This window comes from Lolium rigidum, chromosome 7 (assembly GCF_022539505.1).
Source record: "Lolium rigidum isolate FL_2022 chromosome 7, APGP_CSIRO_Lrig_0.1, whole genome shotgun sequence".
Taxonomy (NCBI): domain Eukaryota; kingdom Viridiplantae; phylum Streptophyta; class Magnoliopsida; order Poales; family Poaceae; genus Lolium; species Lolium rigidum.
The window spans coordinates 302,542,323-302,561,546 of NC_061514.1; the positions used below are offsets into that span (position 1 = coordinate 302,542,323).

The window sequence follows — 19,224 nt, forward strand, 5'->3', positions numbered from 1 at the left end:
AGGTTGCTTGTGTGGGGAGAGAGAATACATTGCACTCTCTCCTGCCAAGGGCTCTCCGTACTTATATAGGCTTCGACCGAAAGGAACACCTTGGAAGTTTCCTTCTCTCAGGTTTGTAATTATCCCTACGAAACTTGGCAGGTACTCTACCGATTTGGACGCTTTTGTCTTGCTTTGCCTTGACAGATTATGTAGCTTGCCTTGCTTTGCCGTTCCAGGTACCTTCTCACAATTCCAAAGTCGTTGTGGATTACACCCCCACATATATACCCATTGTTATCCCGATGGCTGTTTAGAAATAACAATTTTCGATGCTAATGTAGGATATCTGAACGTCCTAGCTAGGAACCTTCCCAGGGCTGCATTGTTTTTTCCTGATTGTCGGTCGTCGCCCCTGGAGAGGCTGGAGCACCCACGTACACCAGCCATCAGCGAGCATGGTCAGCGGGTTGACACTTGACACTAGTGATCAGTATCGATACGTAACTCAGTAACTGCAACTACGATTGTTTTCACGTGTACTCGCAACATCGTACGTAGGTCGCCGTGACTATTTCTGACCGAGTGGCTCACAGCAACAAACTTGGTCCTCCGTTGCGCGTTTGCCGATGATATAGCACACGTACTCTAGTAATGGCCGAGAGCACGCTCAGAGACACGTTATTGCGGTTTGAACTCACAACCTCTCTATCTGTATATATCAAAATATATATAGTGCATTATTTTTCATAAAGCTTGACTAGCTATATGAAAAATATCCACACATATAGTACCAAATACACGTCATATTTTCTATATGATAGCTTGATGATGTTGATATTTATTTCTATATAGAGAGAGTCAAACTTTACCAAGTATACATGGATTTGACTAAAACTAATAATTTGCATTATATATATTTTTCCTGGCAGAGGGCCTTTGGACATACCTTTACCTTTTAAACTTTACTGATCATTTGGGCAGAAAATCTATGTTTTCCGCAACGAATTTATCTAGTATATATAAAATTGCATTGTGTCTAAAACTATTTTATTTACTATATGTAACTAGTTTTCTCCACTTACATTAAGCAGCAATAAAGCAGATAGTCGAAAATGAGAACATATATAATGGATCAGGAAAGCCGGGCAAAAAGTTGTATGAATTGCATAACAAATAAATAAAGCAAAAGAATGTACCAATTAAACGATGAGAAGAACACATGATAAAAACAAGATACACCAAACATTCAACACAAGAATAAGATACACTCATCTTACGTAACCTAAGCAATATATATACATCACAAGAATACTCTGTCCCAAGCTGAAGAAAAAACATTTGTTTCTTTGGACCATCCGACATTCCAACTGTAACTTACTACTTATGTGTCTTTGTACAATGACAGCCAAGAATAAACAATCAATCGGCCTTTATAATTCAATGATACTATAAGTCAACCATCAGATGTGGAGCATGGAGGGTCGAACACATACGGGCAGGTAGGAAAGCATCACACCTTACATACAATCCATACATGACAGGCCTCCATTCGCTCTTACACCGTCCTGTCAATGGTTACAAGAAATGATGGTTAGCATCCGTCAGATGCCGGGCTGCGAACTCAGACCAGCTAGCACGATCTCAAACCCCGATCTGGAGCGATCGATCCCAGCGAACTCAATAATGGCTTTGGTTCACATAAAATTTTATCAGCAAAAAGGTACTATCGCATGGTCTGGCAAGTGGCAACCGATACGAAGCAAGTGGCCGACATAGCAATTTGCACATAACATTAAGCTTTGATAACATGGTGTACTAGTAAAAATGAGAAACAAATAAAGTTGAGTATCACCTGTTATTGACTTATTGTGGGTTCGGTTCACCACGCATGAAAGTCAGCTCTCCATTAATTGGGACCAAGAACCGTATCGTCCACCGTAGTATCATGTTCCTCGTTCGGACCTTCTCCCTCCGGATCAACCGCCATCTCATTCACGGCAATATTGGGCTCATTGTCCGGAGATGACTCCGGATCGTATCCAGCAGACGGTGGCGGTGGCATTGGCTCGGCCATATGTATCAGCGGTGACGAGCTCGCCTGAAAACAACAAATCTACTCTAGGTAAGATCGATGCCATGTAAATATAAGCAGCAGAGGTCCACAAAATAGTACCGCTGTAGTGCTGTAGGCTGGGTGGAGGTCGCGGCTTGGAATCAATTGGCCGGTGGAGAGAGGTTGAGGATCAAAGCTGGTTCTGGCCGGTGCTTCGAATCCGGCTCTCCTTATATAGGCTTTGGAAGAAAGTGGAACCACCCGGGAAGCTTCCTTTAGGCAGGTCTGCACGCAATCCCCTATAGGACTTAGATGATCTTGATCTTGAGGAAATGTAAGTACAGGTCTGTACACCTAATCTTCGGACTTGAGAGTCCATTTACCAATGCTCATGTCAGATAATCATCTCATGTTTTTTCTTCTGATCTAAGGAAACACACAGGAATAGGAAACTATTTGGTACGTAACTACTTCAGCTTATGACGTGCTACGTGACGTGAGTAATAAACCGTCCAGGTATCCTCTCAGAAATGTCCACGTGAATTCCACCACCAGGCAGTAGCCGTCAATATCCTAACGACCGGGTCCAGCATCAGCTAGTGAATATCTTATTGGATTCTAGTATTTTCGATTGGTCCACTTGTCCTCAGTTTTCATTGAAAGAAGTCTAGATAACCCCCCCCCCCCCCCCTCCTAACTTTTATGTTTGGGACGGAGAACCCCCTAACTTTCAATTGGAGCACTTAACCCCCTCAAGTATGCATTACTAGGTAAATTACCCCCTCAGGTTGCTGATAGCTGTTTTAGCTAACTTGGACACTGGTTTTGGCCACGTAGCTTACAGTTAAGAGACGGGGAAAGGAAAAAAGTTCACTCGCAAGGAGACGTCAATGCCACCGCTGGCCAACTGCAGGAAGCACAGGAGTCCACCGCCTTTTTTTTCGAAATGGGGATTCCCCAGCCTCTGCATCAATTGATGCATACGGCTTCCTTTATTAAAAAAATAGTCATAACAACCAGAATTCAATATGAAAACTTATTACATCTCATGGATCACTCAAAGTTCCTACAAAAATGAGCCATCTAAACACCACTAGCATGAAGCGCCTTTGCATCGTCATGTTAGTCTTCGATTAGCACGCCAACCGAGTCCACCGCCTAGCTTGGAGAACATCCGCTGCCGGCCAACTGCAGGAAGCATGTCCTGGCGCGCCTCCCACCAACCAGCTTCTTCCGCCTCTGTATCGTCTGCCGAGAGTGGCGCGCGGCCGCCCTCTCCCTGACATTCCTCGAGAGCGCGAGGACGCCCCAGGAGGGGCTTCTACATCATCTCTAAGGAGCAAGGTTTCCACTGGGAAGCGAAGCAGAGTCTCGCGAACGCGCTCAGCCACCTCGCCAACGCACCGCCTCCACGTGGAGCAATACCGCCCCCTGAAACAGCCATCAGCCTCACAAACCACTTGCAGGGGTCAATTAACCGTTAAGTGACACTTAGGGGGGGTTAAATGGTCTAGTTGAAAGTTAGGGGGTTATCCGTCCCAAACGTTAAAGATAGGGGGTTATTTAGACTTATTTCGTTTTCATTATCATACATTTGCCCTAGGGCTTTCCAACAGTCAACCGGCCGGGTAACATTAAGAAATTTGGAAGGCTAGCCCAGAACGACTGGGCCTCCCACGTCCTAAGGATGCGCTGAGATGTATATGATGTGGCAAACGGCTCCTAGACAATGCTGAGAAACATGTGCCTTCTCCATAGAACAACACCTCCGCCTCACAGGCCTCTTGGCCAGCACCGGATTCTTTCCGATATGCATAATGTGTCGCCTGACCTTCAATGGCCCGGGCAAACTTGTCGGGGAACTTCAGCCGCTCCCAAGTATCATCCAACAGGGTGAAGAAGAATTCGAAGCCAGACGCCTTGGGAACACCTCTTCCTCATGACATGTACGCGCTCGTAGATGGGGACCTCGTTGTCAATTTCGCCGGCGCGACCTCGACCTCATCCTCCGCCACGACCTCGACCACGGCCACGGGACAGAGCTCCTTCTCGCGTTTCCAGCTAAGCACCCTCTTGTGCTCCCTGGGAAGCGGAATCAAGATCGGAACGTGGGCTGCATCCTCTGCAACCTGAGCAGTTTTACGGAGCGTGTGTACTTGGTCTTAGTTTTGCACCAGTACTAGAAGCAGCTTAATATAAAGGATAAAACAAAGAAAGACACTCTCTCCATCCACAAATAAGCGTACGTGTGAGTTTTTAAAGACAAATATTATGAAGTGGAGTAAAAAATATATTGGAGATATGCATTTCTCCTATTTAATTTTTTCACCTCCAATAAGCTAAGTGCATGTAGAAAACAAAAAGAATATGTTGTTAATATTATTAGATTTGATTTTCGTGCGATGAGAGAGAAGCAATTAAATTACATTGGGAAGATAAAAGTATATTTTTTTATGGACAAAGTTTAGAGCCAGATGTTCACTTATTCGATGACAGAGGTAGTAAATGAGTACTCAAGATAAATCCTAGTCCGTAGAACAGGTCGACGTGGTAATCTACCCCCGCTCACGGCTCGTGTCGCTGCTTTCCTCAACGGTCAAGGTACACGGCGGTCGCTCACGTACGAAGCCCAGTTTTGTACCGAGCAGACCAAGCACATCGGCACGCAGTAGTATTCATGGCGCCGTAGACTGGGTGCTCCAAGCTGACGATGATCGAGGTGGTTTATCAAAGAAATCTAAAGGTGTATATGATGCCCCCCATAGGGGGCCTCACAGCGCTTTGGATTTTGGGCCGTTAGATCGAGCTGATGTGTCGCGATCTCGGCCGGCCGTTCGTCCAGGGCGCTGAGGCCCTCCCGCAGACCCACTTTTTATCCATGGGTCGTGTGAAAGCCCGCTCGGCCCAGACTCTCGCGTCGCGCGTGGCTTCCTCTCCAATCCCGTCGCTCCCTCTCCCCTTCCAATCCCGCAGATGCAGCCGCCGCCTCCCCAGCTCCCTCTCCCTGCTGCCGAGCTCGCCTTCGGCCGCCGCTCGCCCCGCAACCGCGTGTCGTCGGACGGCGGAGATGGCTGGGGCGGGCGGGAGAGCGCCGGCGGCAGGGAGGCGCACGGGGGCGGGCGGGCGCACGAGGACGGCGGCCGGGAGATGGAGGGCGGCGGCCGGAGGTGGAGGACGGCGGCCGGAGTTATACCTTTAGATTGCCCTCCTCAAACCCTAGCTACCGCCATGCCATCGTCGCTGTTGTTCTCGCTCAAGGAGGTGCTGATCCGGAGTGGCTTGAGGAGCTCGACCTCTATTGACTCATCCCCGGTACCATGGCGTCCAGCTGTGACGGCACTCTCCCGTGTACGCCCTCCCGGCCTCTCAACTCCCTTGTCTCCGCCCCTCTCTCTCTCCCGTCTCACTTCCCCTCTCTCTCAAACCAGCCGGCCGGAGGGCTTGTGGCTCCAACAGATCTGATCTCCTCCGCCCGAGCTGCTGCTCCTCTCGCTCCCGGGATCTTCACCCCCACCGGCAGGTCGATCTCCTCCTTCCCAACACTCTTTTACATGTTTTAGAGGCACTATGATCCAACAGATCGAGGGCATTAGCTGCTTGGCACAAGCAGTCCAGATTTTGTGATTTGGCGCCAAACACGTGTTTGTTGTTATGCCTATGAGAAGAAAATCAATATATGTGCTTACTTGCTACTTATCTCGCCTAATCTGATTGTACTGGTTTATATTTTCTGTAAAAATATACTCATCAATCATAGTCAGTTGGCTAAACAGAAAAAAATCATAGTCTGTTTCATCATTGTAAGAACTAATAAGTTTAGTAGTATAAATTATTAACCTGTTGTAGTTGAGAAGGGAGGGAGCCAGTGAGAAAATGAAGATGTCTACAAGCTTGGTTCCTGGCTGAGACAAGGTGATCAATTAACTAAGACATGCTCTGTGTTTGGTTGGAGTTATGCCCCCCTCTCTTATTTTGTGCAGCTTACAGGAAAAACTCTGCTCGATTAGGTCATCAGGTACATGCAATGGCTGCAGAGCCAAGTTGAGACAAGAAATTTTTTTTTTTTGCATGCGCACTGATTTTTTGTAATGGTGTTTGAAGGCTAAACTGAATTTTAGAATGTTTTGAGTTAGCTTGTATCGATGAAGCTCGCCACTCTCAACCCAATGATGGTGTACGAGCTTGGGCTAGACACTGGAAGCATGTACGGACAGATGTTTGACTGGTAACTAATCAGGACTTGATGGCAATGAAGCAACATAGTCAGTACATCTCTCTCTCTCTCTCTCTCTCTCTCTCTGATAGGATCATCTTGAAACCAACTAAGCAATCATCTATGCCTGAAGAAGTGCTCGGGTAGCTCCAACTTGAAAGTGAGCTAATGTGACATGAAGTGGATGCTTTTTTGCTTGCTCTCCTTAGTTAATAATTCCAATAGAATTTCACCATACTCATTTTTGCAACCATTAAAAACCAGAGCTATAATGAATTATGGCAAAAGGAGTTAACTACGATCACCGATCTATGTGTTCCTTTTTCTCTCAGTTTCATAACATGGCAATCCTCAGCTATTATGGTGCAGCCGGAGACGGTGTCCGACGGCATGGTGAACCTCATGGTATCTTCATTTGCTCTGTATGTTTAAGAACTACCTGTTGCGCTTGCCCAAAAATAAAATTTTATGCATGTTTTGTGACCATATGCCCTGCATTTGTGCATGATATATATTTTTGAATTAAATTAGATTTCACATTGTCCATGGATCGATCTTCGCATTGTTCGGTCAAGGTTGTGACATTTCTGAAACTTTCTGAATTATTTTTGCGAGGCAAGTCCCGAACGGGAAGGGCCAGGAGGTGCTATGGAGTCATACACGATGATAAAACTCTGTTTCAACCGTGGCAGGTTTCAGAATTCATATTTCCAGTAGCCAACATGGAACTGATAGTTTGAACATCCTGTAGGTGGCCCTTTGAACTCGTGAGTGAACACTTATGCTCTTTTTCTTCCTATGAGTAGATCGTATTAGATGTTTTTCTGATTTTTTCTAGAGTAAAAGAAAGAACCTTGCTCCCTGATAGAGTGTAGAACATAATGCACGTGGGTGAAAACTAAATACCATTTTCTCTGTAATTTATATGTGAAATGTCTTTGTGCAACTGTTTCTCATTTTATATGTCAAGCACTAAACGTGGGTGAAAACTAAATACCATTTTCTCATTTTATACCCTAAACGTTTCAGCACTTCTTTTTCTCTCTGGTTAGTTGCAACTGGTCAGGATTAGCTAGACATTTAATGGTTCTCTAATGAACATATACAATGGATATTCAGTACATCATGTGTTTGGAATTTCACTAATATTCATAATGTAGCGTTCTTTTAATATATGTATATGTGAAATAATATGGTCACGGGTGAATTGATGATCCTACCTCGTGCCGATGATTCATATATATATGAGAGAGTACATCTTGTGTTACAAGTTTACAAGTTGACTTGGAGGCTAAGCCTAAACCCTAACCACCGCCGGCGCTCGGGCTAATGGGCCAGGCTGGTCGATGGTCTAACACGCCCCGCAGTCTCGAACTAGGAGGGTTGTCGACGTGAAGACTGGAACGAAACTCCTTGAACAATGCCGTGGGCAGTCCCTTTGTAAAAATGTCAGCGTACTGAGAGCTAGAAGGGACATGAAGAACACGAACAGCTCCAATGGCCACCTTCTCGCGAACAAAGTGAATATCAAGCTCAATGTGCTTTGTCCTCCTGTGTTGAACCGGGTTGGCCGAGAGATATACAGCGCTGACATTGTCACAATAGACTATAGTGGCGGTGTGCACGGGACGCCGCAACTCCTGCAAAATACTGCGTAGCCAACAGGTCTCAGCTACCACAGTAGCCACCCCACGGTACTCGGCCTCAGCACTGGAGCGCGAGACAGTGGGCTGCCGGCGAGAAGACCAGGATACCAAGTTATCACCCAAGTACACACAAAACCCCGAAGTTGACCGTCGTGTATCCGGGCATCCAGCCCAATCGGCATCCGAGTAGGCAACCAAGGAATGGGAAGAAGTGGAGTGAAGAACCAGACCAAGGTCTAGTGTCCCCTTTAGATAGCGAAGAATGCGTTTGATGAGTTGATAATGAGAGTCACGAGGATCATGCATATGGAGACAGACTTGTTGAACGGAATAGGAAATGTCAGGGCGAGTGAGAGTGATGTATTGGAGAGCTCCGGCAATACTACGATAGTGAAAGGGATCAGGATAGGGGCTACCACTAGCGGCAGCTATTTTTGGTTTAGTGTCTATAGGTGTGGATGACGGTTGGCGGTCTCGCATACCAGCTCCGGGAGAGAACGTCAAGAATATACCGACGCCGGGAGAGATGTAGAGTAGTGTTAGTGCGAGTCACGGAGATTCCGAGAAAATGATGGAGGGGACCGAGATCCTTCATAGCAAAAGCGGAGCCTAGAGTGTGAATTATAGTGTGAAGTAGATGTGTAGAAGAAGCTGTTAGGATAATATCATCGACATAGAGGAGAAGATAGGCTGTTTGATCCCCTTTATGAAAGGTAAAGAGAGAGGCATCGGATTTGGATGGAATGAAGCCGATGGTGCGAGCATGGGCGGCGAAGCGTCGAAACCATGCTCTGGGAGCTTGCTTGAGCCCATAGAGCGATTTTTGGAGGCGGCATACATGTGTAGGATAGCGAGGATTGATGAAGCCAGAGGGTTGTTGGCTATAGACCTCCTCAGTGAGATCACCATGAAGGAAAGCATTTTTGACATCTAATTGATGGATAGGCCATTGTTGAGATAGAGCGATAGAGAGAACGACGCGGATGGTGGCGGATTTGACAACGGGGCTGAATGTCTCATCGAAATCAACACCGGGTTGCTGAGTGAAGCCCCGAACCACCCAGCCGAGCTTTATGGCGAGCGAGGGTGCCGTCCGCATTGTGCTTGTGACGGAAAATCCATTTGCCAGAGACGATGTTGGCACCGGGGGGAGGGGGTACAAGTGACCAGGTGTTGTTATGCATGAGAGCATCATATTCTTCCTGCATAGCTTGACGCCGAGCAGGATCGCGTAGAGCAACGAGATAGTTATGTGGAAGAGGAGAGGATATTACTGCAGAAAGGTTGAGTTTATCAATAGGAGGTGGAAGACGACCAGTGGTGCTACGTGTGCGATATGGAGGAGGTGATGGCGGTGGAGAGGAAGTAGATGTGACTGGTTGAGGTGGTGTAGGACGGCGGGAGTATACGAGAAGAGGTTTATTGGTTGTGGCAGGGATGTTGGCCACGGCAGGAGCAGGTGCTGCCGCGGCAGAAGAGGAGGGCACGGCAGGAGGGGACGCTGCCGCGGCAGGAGGGAATGCTGGCGCGGCAGGGGTAGGCGCGACAGGTGATGTGGTCGCGTCAGGCAATGAGGGCGCAGCAGGAGTGGGTATTGCGACGGTAGGCTGGAGTGTCTCGAGGGAGTGGTTTAGGATGTCAGTTGTAGACATAGTAGGAGATTGGGTGGATGTAGATGAAGAGTATGGAAATGTTTGTTCGTCGAATGTAACATGACGAGATATTATAATTTTTCGTGTTTGGAGATCGAGGCAGCGGTAGCCTCGATGTTTAGTGGGATAGCCAAGGAAGACACATTTGGTGGCTCGAGGAGAGAGTTTGTTTTTGGAGGTGGAGAATGTGTTGACGTAGCATAGACACCCAAAGACTCGAAGGTCTTGGTAACGCGGTGTGTGGCCGAATAGGGAGAAGTATGGTGTAGTTTGTGGGTTTGAAGAGGTAGGACGTATGTTAATAAGATAGGTGGCGTATGGAGTGCCTCGGCCCAAAGTGTTGGTGGCATGGATGCTTGGATTAGAAGGGTTCGTATGACATCGTTTGTTGTGCGGATGGCGCGTTCGGCCTTGCCATTTTGTTGGGAGGTGTAGGGACAGGAGAAGCGTTGTAATATGCCGTGAGTAGTGAAGAATGTGGTAAGGTTGGAGTTGTCAAATTCTTTGCCATTGTCACATTGGATAGAGAGAATAGGAAGCTGAAATTGGGTGAGAATTAAAGCATGAAAGGCGACAAAGGTGGCATAAACTTCAGATTTTTTGCGTAAAGGAAAGCTCCAGAAGTAGTGAGTAAAATCATCGACTATGATAAGATAATAGCAATAACCAGATGTGCTGGGTACAGGGGATGTCCATAAATCACAATGTAATAATTCAAACGGACGGAAGGTTCTAGAATTTGAAGAATAAAAAGGTTTCCTAACATTTTTCCCTAGCTGGCAAGCATGACACAGTGGACGGCCCTGTTTTATTGTGGCAGGTATGGGGAGCGAGGCGTGACATGGTGGTGGCGCCGGGTGGCCGAGGCGGCGGTGCCAAAGGTCGGGATGGTGCTGGAGGACGAAGGCGGCATGGTGGAGAGCTTGGCACATGGAGTACAGTGGTCCGGTACTATTGCATCGAAGAATCACGGTCCCGGTGAGAAGATCCTTCACGTAAAAACCATAAGGGTCAAATTGGATAGAACAGGAATTATCGATAGTGAATTGCCGAACAGAAATCAGATTTTTGATAATGTTAGGGACGACAAGAACATTGTGTAGATAGAGTGGTTTTGAAGGAGAGTATAATGTTTTGGAACCCGTGTGAGTGATTGGAATAGAAGAGCCGTTTCCGACAGTGACAAATTGAGATGTAGAGGGTTTTAGAGAGGATAGGTTACCGGGATCGGATGCCATGTGAGAGGATGCGCCGTAGTCCATGAACCAATCGCCTCCCGAGAGCTGCATGTTGTTGAGTGCATTGACGAGGGCCGGGTCCAGCGCCGGCTGGTTGTATGTCGGTGGCGGTGGCGATGGGTAGTTGTAGGAGGGCTGCCCATAGGCAGCGTATGCCTGAGGAGGTGTGTAGCCGGGGCGCGGGCCGAGGACGCCAGTGGTCGGCGCGGTCCAGGGCCGTGGCGCCCATGACGCTGACGACCAGGGTGCCTGCTGCTGCTGCTGCTGTAGGTGGGCGCGAGTAGGAGCGCCCGTCCAGGGGTTGTACTGCCAGGGGGAGTCGCTGCGGCCTCGCCCACGGCCGCCACGGCCGCGACCGCGGCCGCCACGGTAGAAGGTGTTGGCGGAGAGTTGGCCAGTGCCGCGACCGGCGCCCCCGGAGGTCACGGCGCCCCCGGACGACGGAGGCGGTGGAGGTGGAGGACGGGGGCCTCCATGGGGAGGCTGCACACTCTGTCCGCAAGCCCAGAGCGCCGTGCCCACGGCATTCTTCACGTCAACTTTCTTCTGCCTCTCTTCGAGGATGAGGGCTGAGCGCGTCTGCAGGAACGTTGGGAAGGGCACCTGAAACGGAAGAAACGAGCGGAGGTGTGCAAAGCTCTCGTTAAGACCACGGAGGAGGGTGAGGACGAGGGTCTCATCTGAGACGGGCTGATCGACGTCGCCGAGGGAGTCGGCGAGGGCCTTCAGCTTGGCGCAGTAGTCGCTGATGGAGAGGTCTCCCTGCGGCGTGTTGCGGAAGTCGGCCTCCAGCTGGATCGCGCGATGTTTCTTGTTGTCGCGGAAGAGGTCCTCGATGGCGTCCCAGATGACGCGTGCCGTGGCGCCTGGACGCATGACGATGTTGAGGAGGTCGACGGAGACGGAGCCGTATATCCAGGAGAGGACGGTGAAGTCGTCGCGGCCCCAAGATGTGTTTGGGCCGGTGTCGGAGGGGGTAGATTCGCCGATGACATGGGCAGTGAGGCCATAGCGGCCGAGGGCGACGAGGAAGAGTTCGCGCCAGCTGGTGTAGTTGGCGTCGTCAAGGCTAAGGGTGATTGGGACGTGAAGCTTGATGGATGTGGCATAGGTTGTGGGGTTTGGGCTAGGGGCAGCTGGAGGAGGGATGAGATCGGTAGAGGGTGTAATGGTGGTGGTGTCGGTGTTGGCAGCGGCGGTGGTGGCAGCGAGGAGTTGCTGGGAGAGCTGGGTTTCGCGGGCGTCAAGGGCACGGGCGCGCTCATCGAGCTCGCGCTCCTTGGCCGCGATTTCCTCAGGTGTCATGGTGGTGGGAAGGGTTTTAGGGTTTGGAAAGATGGGAGGTGGGAGGGGTGCGGCGACCTAGAGGAGAGAGGGGAAGGCCGGCGGCTAGGTCAGGATGACCTGCTCTGATACCATGAAATAATATGGTCACGGGTGAATTGATGATCCTACCTCGTGCCGATGATTCATATATATATGAGAGAGTACATCTTGTGTTACAAGTTTACAAGTTGACTTGGAGGCTAAGCCTAAACCCTAACCACCGCCGGCGCCTGGGCTAATGGGCCAGGCTGGTCGATGGTCTAACAATATGCTCGAGAGCAAATAGGAAGAGTAACCACACAGAGATCCATATTGCATAACTGATTGGATAGAAAATATTGACTGTGATGCATTAACTGAATTTTCGCTTTCAAATAGCATGTGTTTTCAGTTTTACTAATGTTGATAGCATACTATTTTCAAATGCATGCTCGATATATAGTACAGTATGAATTAGAGTTATTAAGTTTTCCATTGCTCTTAGGGATACACGACTATGAGCCTATCAGACAGTGGGATACATATTTATTTGTTTCTTTATAGTATACAATTCTTCTCCATGGTAATTTATAACTACTCTAATATAATGCTATCTGAATAGTCAGCTTGGCTATTACAAAGAAGTAATTGTTTTTCTGAATGCTCAATCTGTACTGCTCCCGGAAGTGAAGATTTTAAACACACATTTTCCTAATTACTTTGTGCTAGAGATTAGTAGTGTACCTTTATGATAGTATCCCACTTGATCCTATTTTAACTCATGCAACTATATTTGTATAAGGTGTGATCCTGTGACATATTTACCTGGAACTAGAACCTCATGCATAGTTAGAAGAAATATATAATCATATTCTTTTGTCACAGGAACGATTACCTCATGCATAGTTAGAAGAAATATATAATCATATTGTTTTGCAATACCACTATAAAAAATCTTGATATAACTTCTACCGAACCACTTTGTAGAGACTATCTTGTATTGTATGGATACTTAGGATCCGAGAGGCAAATATGTTTGTATAATTCTGTCAGGTTTGTGCTTACAGGAAGCTTGATTTTTTCTTATTTCTATTCTATAAATTATCTCTCGTGTTAAATTCCATGCTTCACCTCGTAGTTCTTTAATCATACATGCAGTTTTTCAATACTTCTCGGATATTCTTTTGCTACTTCGCCTGCAGTTCTTTAATCATACCTGCGGTTTTTTAAAGTTTCCTAGATTTCCATGCTAATATTCTGCTTGTCTTTTTTATTTTGGCTTACTCATTATCATATTGCAAGCACTCCAATGTCTTGAGTTTATATTTTGGCTTTTCTCCATGATGAAATAGATTGATTTTTCCAATAGAATGAAAACCTGTAGATGCTATACGTTTGGTGGCCACTATGATAATTTAACTTATGTGATAATTATTACTGCTGTAGCCGAGGGTGGTGAGAGAGGTGTATACAAGTGATACCTACTGTTGTGCTTTGTGGAAGATCAATGACAAAGGTTCTCTGGGTCGCTGCTGTTGTGGTTTGTGAAATTTTTCTGAAGTAAGAAAGCATCAGTCCTCTTATTTTCTGTCCTCTATGAAAGAATGTAGCTCGCTCTTTCAACCCGGGGCCCCCTCTGGGGAACTGTTTGAGTTTTAGCATCGATCCCATTTCCTTTTGATCGTATTATGCTTGACTCGCTGCAAAACATTTCGCTTTCTGCGCTCGAATGCTTCAGGTTTTATATATTGTGACATTGAACAATGGAAATGGAAATTTTGTTTTGTGAGGATCTGGTTGGAGCCTTTGTTGTCAAGTTTATAAGCAGGTAAGAAACTAACCGAGGACAACATACAAATTGTAACTGTAGTTACATGAAAAGATGAGGATGATTGCGTCAAAATGTTATATAAATTTTGTGAGTTCGTTGCAATAAGCAGAGTATGATATTATAAACGAATCTATTTAAAGATGTTACAGATTAGGTAGTTATTTATCTCACTTACTCTGCTTATTTCCAACTTGATTTACTTTAGGTACCGTACTTCAGTTAACTTATTTGTGCAAAGGAGTAAGAGGGCATATACTGCAGATTCTAGAGGAATTTTCTACTGTTCACTTGTTAATTCGCATGTTAGAATGTTTATTCTCAGTTTTGGGATAGTGCTCACTTGATCAATACATGTGTTTTTGTAGCTCATTTTGCTTGATTCATACCCACAACCCATTCATCACTAGAGCCTGTCATGCCTGCATTGTCATGGACCCTCACAAGGCACCACCAGTCAATAGTGTGTCCAGAAAAATGATTTGTCGGTCCATAAATGGAAGCGGGTTGCTACCCCTGTCTCCCTATTGCTTAGGTTCTATATGATTGGGACTGACCCATAAATGAAAGACTAATGGAACATATCCCTTTCTCTTCAAGTTCAAACTATTAAGGGATTTGTATTAAAATAATGATCAATCTCCTCTTGATGATAATGGCCTAGATTTTTTAAATCTCCTTTCCTTTGACAGTTATATTTTTGGTAGATCACATAATCATGGTGTATCATGTGTCCTGTTCAATGCAGAATTGTATGTACACTTTTTGTTCTCAGCGTTGCTCATGTTTCCCCCTTCGAGTCAAGATTATTTTCTATTTGCTTAGTTGCAGCTATAGGGGAAGAGTTGCTTCTCTTTTTAATCATCTTTCATGTTACCATGAAGATTATGCCCATTTAATTCAGCTGTGTACATAACACATCCATGTGTGAAGGCCACGTGTGCATGGTTATTAAAATCGTATTTACTATTTCTATAGTTGTATTGGATTCCTCCATCTCATTCCAAAAGTGTGTTGTTCTGAAGAGTAACCTTTACCAAATGATAGAAATGAGAGTAATTTTTTTTAAAATTTACATGGTTTGGACCACACAAACATTTAGAAATGGTTTGGACACAAACTTATGGCCCAGAAGTTATATATGCAAGATGGAGCTTCGGCTTCTAAGACAAAAAAATAAATTTGTAGCTAACTAAAGAGTTCTCATTTGATTTGGATTACAAACTGCAAGTGCCAATTATTAGTTTGCCTTTATGCATCTTATATCCGAATTTAGAGGTATTTTAATATTAGTAATGTCCGGTAAGTGTAGTTGCTTTGTTCGTCTTTTTGGAACTATTTTTTCATTATTTCTACTAGGTGGGGTATATTTGAGGTGGAAAAACTTGCAGGCTAATGTCTTGCCATTCTGTCTGTTTATAATTACATCCAACAGGCTAAAGATGGCTCTTGGTTGACGGTGCAATTTTATTGTCGCATTGAGATCCCTGAGCTACAACAAGCTGGGGCCAAGGCCGGAGGAAGAAACAAGGTTCTTCTTATGGCTGCTCCTTCAAAACGGACTTTGGACTGCTGATTGTTTGAGGAACAGGAGATGGAATCACAACAATAACTGCTGCCTGTGTGGCCAAGCTCTCGAAGATGCCAATCATCTCTTCCTTTCGTGCCCTTTTTTGAAGGAGGTCTGTTGTATAGTGTTGTCCACTGAGCTATGTCAGTTCAGGCTGAACTTATTGAAGGTTCTACTCTGGTGGAACAATTTGCTGTATTTTTCAGCAAGAGTTTCTTGCCCACCTTGGTTGCGGTCAGGATCAGAGAAGAGCTTGACTTATTTAGTGCAGCGCCTAGGGTTTAATTTCTTTTCATTGACCCCCTTTTTTGTTGCTTGGCCTAGGCCTGTGTAGATAACTTTGTTCTCTCTCTCTCTCTTCTCTATGAAGTATAAAGCGGTGCTCCTGCTGTTAAGGTAAAAAGGCATTACATCCAACATATGTTTCTTTCAGCTCAAAGATAATTACATCCAAATGTTATATGCTTCTGAACTTGAATTGAATATTCACAGTATGTTAGTTGTATCTGCTCAATTATTCTTTTGGGTTGACTATCCCTACAAAGAAATTAATCCTGGTAATATGCTTCTTGATAAGAATGGTCACATGCAGTTATCTCATATCTGCCTGTGCAAGCCAATTGATTGCTCAAAATTGTCAACCTTAAACGAAAATGACTCTATGACCATTGACTGGGTGGCACACGCTTCCTCAAGGACCAAACAATTTTTCTGTTCAAATCTTATGCTTAATTAATTGTTGACCTATGATTGAGTTTGTCTTAAGTGTGTCAGGTTGTTTCTTTTAACAATATATGTATATATGTTCTTTGGATTGCACAATGGAAAAAACAACTTATCTATATGAATCCTTGCTTCTAACTGTAAACTTTGCGATTGTACATATCGTATTGTAGAAACTTATTTATCATCAATTTGTATACGTATTTAACATAGTGTATTAGTTTTCGAGATTTTTCCCCATAAAAGGAATCGTAATAAGGACTTGAAATTTGTGGAAATTATCAAGTAGTACTTTCTTCAGATTCCGATCCAGAGTATATTCCTATTCACTTGTTAAAGAAATGGCTATAAAAAATGAATTAACCCTTTATCCCTTTTTTCTTTTTAAATACCCCCTACCCAGGGAAACAAGAGTAGGACAAAAGATATAAAGTGCAATCCAAAAAAAATTGGAATTATTCCTTCCTCTGATACATATTCATACATAATTCCTTATAAACTAATTCCTAAATCTTTTCATTTATTAATTTAATTACTATAACAAGTTTTTATTCCAAGATTAAGTTATTACTGAACAAAGAAATCATATATGCATAATGTACATTGTCACGATCTCTACGGGGTCGTGCGCCAAGGCGCACATCTAAATCTAGTAGAAGTAAACAAGCTCCATGCATGAAGGTTCCTGGGAAGCTCTAGCTAGACATGCATGCCTCCTCTCTTTGGGTAGGACAGGAGGGAGCGCCACACGCAACTGTTACTGGAGAGGGGCGCCACGGGCGAGGCATATGTACTAGCTACTCCTCTCTTTGGGCCATGACCGTTTCTCATCCCTTTGAGATGTGCGTGTTCCTCGATCCATGCGGGAAGCATCCGTAAATTAACTATGCTGAGAAGCAACGCGGCGTGCCCGCGTACGTGGCAGATATGTTAACCGTGTGCCTTGATCGGCCTCCATCGGTGTACATAAGACCGCGGCCTTGCTCCAGCGAGCTCCAGTGCCTCTCCTCCACCAGCAACCTCCTCACACCACACACACCTCGCCGAGCTCTGTGGAAATCAACGCTACTGCAGCGGTGATCGAGCTCGACCTCCTCGCTTCCACCGCGTGCCTAGATCCTGTCAGGTAACACCGTCTGAGACGAGCTATGGCGTCTCTGGGTGCAAGTGGGAGCGGCCTACCAGCGGCGCCGCTCACCCGTCCGTGCCGCGATGGGACTGAAGCCGCGCCTGCATCTCCCAACCACGAACCGGACCGCACCATCATCGATCTCACAGTTGATTCCAGCGGAGGGTTATATATTACAACAACAACTCAGCCAAGCGACGCAGTCGATGAGCCTGCTGGCACGGCGGATGATGGTCAGGAGTAGTCTTTCCCCCCTTTGTGCTGGCTAATTGAGCTTCGTTTCTCTTGAAATGTATATAGGCAGTACGATTGCATGCTCAATTCATTGATTTTTTTCCCCATCTCAGGGTCTCCTTTGTTAAAGTACATGTAATATACGCACAGATATGATATAGTACACCACCCTATATTGTACTAGATCATAAAAGCACGCGTTGCCGCGCCCGTTCATATTCAAAAAATATGTTTGAAGAAATAGTAGATATGGTGTACAAACATTTGGACATTTTCATCTTTCTGAAAAAACACGATAGCAATATTGAAATTACAAAAAAAATTTGCAAGTCCTATTTGTTCAGAGAATTATGCATTTTCTTAGTGGAAATGAAACCCCAGCTAGCCAAAAAGCAAGAGGAATTCCTCTAATTGTTACACACTGAATGGTTTTTTTTAATAGCTATGCCAAGCTATAGTTTAAATATTTCAAGGGGAGTAAATTGTTCTACGAAATCTAGGGAAACTACTCCAAAACTTAATACATAATTTCATAAGAGCAACTAATTATATTTCTGATTCTGCCTCATGACAATGTCACAAATAATTCTGATTAAATATATGTACAAATCAAGCCAACAACATTCAGGACTTGATGTGGTGATCAAGTTTAACTTTATTCAGAGGATAAACAACCACATCCTTCTAAGCAGTTATGTCTGCAACTCGGGATTAGCAGTACTCCATTAGCCAGAAGGTCAACAAAGACGGTATTCGTATACCACACACCCACCACATGCAACATGCCTAGATCACACTAAAAGTCGGGCATGTGAAATAGCAACAGACTTCTCAACAGAGTCATGTTGCTCGGGTTTAGGATGAAAGAAACACCATTACATCACTAACCGCTCATTAAGAATAATTCAATATTGAACTTGCAGAAATTAAGCAAATATGGCGTGTGAAATAAGGCTTGATTAACTCAATGGTGCAAACGGTGCATCATAGAAATGAAAACTGCTTCTAAAGAAGTTCAACCGGTTCTCTTGCAAGTATAACGTACTTTTGTATACTCTTACATAACCAATGCAAGTAAAAATAGGAGCAACTTCTGTATAATGGAAAGGAATGCAGCAGCCTGGACTGTAAACCAATATTTTTTACATATACAGTAACACCACGAAATCTAGGATATCCCAAATAAATCAACCTGAAAGGAGTAAAAATAAAAGAGATCAATCGATAGCATTACTTTTTTGTAAGCTGTATATCTCTTTTAAGCATCTGGCAATTTTGGCAGTAGTAGAGCGAGGTAAATAATTATTGTAGATTTTATAAAATAACTTGGGCATAAGGCATGCTACAAGATATGCCCTCTAAAGACATTGCAAAATCTAACCATTTGTAATATATGAAACACAGGACCATGGTTTATCAAACTAATCAAACACAATTATCTTTACAGTTCATTTTCTGTAATTTTGCTTTCAATATAGAATTGAATTTTGCTCTTGAAACAGGAACAAAGCAAGCCTAGCACCATTCATTGTTCTCTCTCATCCTTCCAATCTGCTTCATGGATGTAGAGAACGAAATTCAGTAATTCACAAAATAAAGAGGTGGACCAAGCATGATTCAAGATGATCATTCAAGAATATTATCCATAAGC

The 19,224-nt window shown here is 45.0% G+C and overlaps 2 long non-coding RNA genes across 4 annotated transcripts; both read left to right on the top strand.

Annotated features, from left to right (window-relative positions):
• Nucleotides 1-5,535: 5,535 nt before the first annotated feature.
• LOC124673937 lies at nucleotides 5,536-6,381 on the top strand. The gene is made up of 3 exons (XR_006992880.1): nucleotides 5,536-5,555; nucleotides 5,882-6,050; nucleotides 6,169-6,381. It is a non-coding gene; the product is annotated as an uncharacterized LOC124673937 (long non-coding RNA).
• Nucleotides 6,382-6,602: 221 nt separating this feature from the next.
• On the top strand, nucleotides 6,603-15,675 carry LOC124673936. 3 transcript variants are annotated; one of them, XR_006992877.1, is made up of 3 exons: nucleotides 6,603-6,653; nucleotides 6,864-7,015; nucleotides 13,536-15,675. It is a non-coding gene; the product is annotated as an uncharacterized LOC124673936 (long non-coding RNA). The 3 variants fall into 3 exon arrangements; XR_006992879.1 differs by having other exon boundaries at nucleotides 6,864-6,995; XR_006992878.1 differs by having other exon boundaries at nucleotides 6,620-6,670.
• The last annotated feature ends 3,549 nt before the right edge of the window (nucleotides 15,676-19,224 follow it).